Source organism: Triticum urartu, chromosome 5A (genome assembly GCF_056163025.1).
Source record: "Triticum urartu cultivar PI428250 chromosome 5A, HENAU_Tu73, whole genome shotgun sequence".
In the NCBI taxonomy this organism is placed as follows: domain Eukaryota; kingdom Viridiplantae; phylum Streptophyta; class Magnoliopsida; order Poales; family Poaceae; genus Triticum; species Triticum urartu.
In genome coordinates, this window is record NC_141877.1 from 672,283,567 (window position 1) to 672,287,294 (window position 3,728).

Genomic DNA, 3,728 nt, shown 5'->3' on the forward strand with positions numbered 1-3,728 from the left:
GATTATACATATATATATATATTATATTACTAGTAAAAAATGCCCGTGCATTGCACCGGGCGAAAAAAGGCACAAACATGTGTCATTATGCACCATTATTTATATCTAATTTTAATAAACGTCGATTGTATGGTTAAATGTGGAAATTTCCTTATTTTTAATAAAACTTAATGCTTTCATTAAACAGAACAACTTTTTAAGTATAATTAATGTTTTAATGAAAATTTGAACATTTATGTCAAAACTTGAACAGATTTTTTTGAAAAAAAATGTTTTCTTGTTTTACACTTCTAAATGTTTACTTGGGAATTTTTAAGTGTGCATTTCTAAATGGTTATTTTTTAGTAAAGTTGTAAGCTTTTTGGGAAATTTTAAAGTTTTTTAAGTTTGAACATATTTTATTGAAACAAAAATAGAGTGAAAGTATGCATGAAACTTTGAACATTTTTAAGCTGTATTTATTGTGTTAAGGTTTTTTACAGCATAGTTTTTTAGTGCGTTTTTTTGGGGGAAGTTTTACATATAGTTGGTTGTTTGGTTGGGAAGAGTTTATTAATGTCTTTAACTATTTTGGTTCGGCCCAAACAAAGCACTTGACATAGACAGAAGATGTTTTTCTTGAGAAGAATTATTTTCTCATGTATTACTTTCTTAGAGTAGTTGGTTGCAGTTCAGTGAAAGTGAACACAACCTTGAAGAAAAGCATCTCGCAACTTCCCCATGCTTCTGATATTGCTCAACTCTGCTGCTGCATGGCAAGTATACTGGAAGAAGGGACGAGAGATAAATAGCATGCCTTCTTTGCTTTGAAGCAGCACATCTCATATGTGTTGCTCCTGAAGCTTATCGGAGGATATGCATTGCGTATTCATTATCATGTTCAGTTCGTGCGAACGATTTAATTAAATCTTCTTAACCCTCAACAAAAATAAAAGGTAAGCCTCCAACCGTTAGATTGTTCATCGAATATTTCAGATTGTGCAAAGATAAAATCAACATTGTATTGTATCAAACAGGGAACAAACAGAATAGGTTGTTGCCACCACCATAGGCAGCACACGGCTGACACATAAATATATTTGGTATTATATATGATGCAAAACTAATCTCGAGCACTGATTTACTCATTGACACAAAACTGACTAAAAGATCAGTCCTAGCTTTTTGTTCATTTACAGACTGAAGTCTAGCAATCTCAATTCCATAGCTAAGCGATGATGCACTTGCGACCAAGCAAGTGAGCAAAACCCCTCAAGTTGTGACTATCATCGCTGACATGTATGCACCATACACACACCCCTTCCACTTGTCTCACTCATCCATGTCTCCGGGTTCACTCTTAGCTTATCATAACTCAGATCCCATCTGTTATTGTGCACAACTTCTAACTTTGGTGACCTTCTTTGTCGAGGTTACTATCATCAACCTTTTCTTCCTCTCATCAATGGATCGCGTAATGGTACGACTATAAATTCAGGGCAAACATCCCATCAGCAAAATTAAAGCTATCCAGGTTTACCATTGTAGAATCCAAATAGTCAGGACAAATTGCAGGATTGCCCACAGCTCGTGTTTATCATGCTCTTTTCTTTGTGTAGAACACCTAGGTGAAAATAAACAGGTGTAGAAACTCGAGAATACATACGCAAACAACATACCTTTTTCTTCTAATTGCAGATGCACAAATCGGAAGGAAATGTTGAAAACAAATCTATTCAACCTATTGTAAAGTCACTATATAAGTACAGAAGAACATATGCCTTGACAGGAAATTGCACTTGTATACTATTATTCAAGAAATTGTCACATAGAGAAACTAATCAGACCATTAGGTAGTTAATTTTGAGTGAAAAAAACACAGATCTCATCATGATATGATCGTGGCATGAAGCACTCAACGGTTTCTCCTGAACATGCTTGTTGTGGCTAACTCATCTAAAAGTGGAATATGAGTAACACTTTGTAGGCACAAACTTATTGTGGTAACTAAATTGGTTTATCTTCCTCTCTCTTGTGTCGTCAACTAACAATAATCATAACCTAGTTAGACATTTATAGAACAAGGCAAATACAAAAGAGATGGATTAATTTCCGATCAATGGGATGTATGCTCTTGATATAATTGGAAAAAAAATGGATCTCAGATTGATAAGATGTATGCTCTTAGAATTATTGAAACCACCATGTGCACTTTGGTAATAAATCTGGGCTCTATGCAAACAACAAAATTTCTCCTATTATTTTGTTGATATAAATCTAGGCTCTGTGTGCATCATTGTGATGCAAAGGCCAGTGACTCGCCTCACTTTTTTTAAATAACATGATTGCTCCTATTTTCAGTAGGCAACATCTGTGCTGCTACATAACTAAGTGAACTTCTATGAAAAAATAGTGGAGGGCCGCTCACCGGACGACACACCTTCCTGTGCATCGCTCCACTGCTTCAAGACATAATATGACTTTTAGACTAAATGGACATGCAACTTTGTTTTCATCAAGGAACTGAATGATGTCAATTATAGACCGCAAGTTTCTCAAGTTCAAGAACAACCAACACCAAGGGAGTTCAGCAAAGAATCTATGACATTACCAAAAGATCAGACCTAGCTTTTTCAAGCAGAACAAATACGAATTTACAGTAAAAAGGTTCAGTACAGGACCATATTCTTAACATGCAATGAATGTTTCTTGCCTATTTCAATTCTTTTGATCTAGTTTATCTTTGTAAATAGCATGTCTTCCTCTTTTGGCATACTTGAGATGGATATTGTGATGCAACAAAAGGAGCATCACAAATATTTCTACCAAAATATGAATCTTTCAGGCTCGAATCAAACAGGGAGCAAACAGGACTTCTTCGTGAACTTACCTGTTCATGGAGTTGAATCAAAAAGAGAGAAAACAGAGAATCAAACAGAAGTGTAGCATCTCAAATATTTACAATCACTGAAAACTATCTACCCAATTATGAATGGTTCATACCAGACCAAGGAGAACTGTACTTTTTATGACTGTAGATGAAAATTTTACAGAATAATTTGGGAAAAGCTGGCACATACCTCAGGTGTAGCACGTTCGGACAGCGGATGTTGTTCCGCCTCAGGTCAGGTGTAGCAGGCTCGGACGGCGGAGGTTCTTCCGGCGAATTCTGCGCGATATTGGACGGTTCATCGAAAGTTGTAATGCGAGGTGATTTACTGGGGATTTCCGTCAAGGGCTCGGTCTTATGGCATCCAAGTCCCTGTGGAGTTCGGGCTGGGCACTCCGTCTTGGAGAAGTTGTCCCGCACGAACACGGACACCGACTTCGATGCAAATTGGAGATAGACGGCAGCAGGAGGTTGGAGGTAGAGGAGGCTGTGGTGGCGCCGGAGAAGATTGGGGGCGGACGGGGAGGGGAAGAGCAACAGGGCGGCGGCAAGTCGGTGAGGAAGACCAGCCGCGCGTGGCGGCGGCGGCGCCGCCGGTGCCGTCGAGTAGAGGTGTGCTTGTGTATTTTTTTGGGCCAACTGCTCGCTCGTGTGTCCAAACGGGTTTTGCCCAAGCCCATTAGACAGTAACGGCCCAAATGCAACAGCCCGTGAACGAAGGAGCGTTTTAAGGAATTTTAACGAAATTTTAGTTCGTACATACATAAAGAGTAGCAGGCCCAGATCGGCTCACTGGAGCGCGCAGGCCGCCGGCTATTTTTTGTGATCCCAAATTAATACCACCTCGTTTATATTACTA

At 38.7% G+C, this 3,728-nt stretch overlaps 1 long non-coding RNA gene across 1 annotated transcript; it reads right to left on the bottom strand.

Annotated features, from left to right (window-relative positions):
• Positions 1 to 982: 982 nt before the first annotated feature.
• LOC125507617 (uncharacterized) lies at positions 983 to 3,515 on the bottom strand. The gene is made up of 2 exons (XR_015603714.1): positions 3,060 to 3,515; positions 983 to 1,465 (listed from the first exon to the last, which is right to left on the bottom strand). It is a non-coding gene; the product is annotated as an uncharacterized LOC125507617 (long non-coding RNA).
• Positions 3,516 to 3,728: the final 213 nt, after the last annotated feature.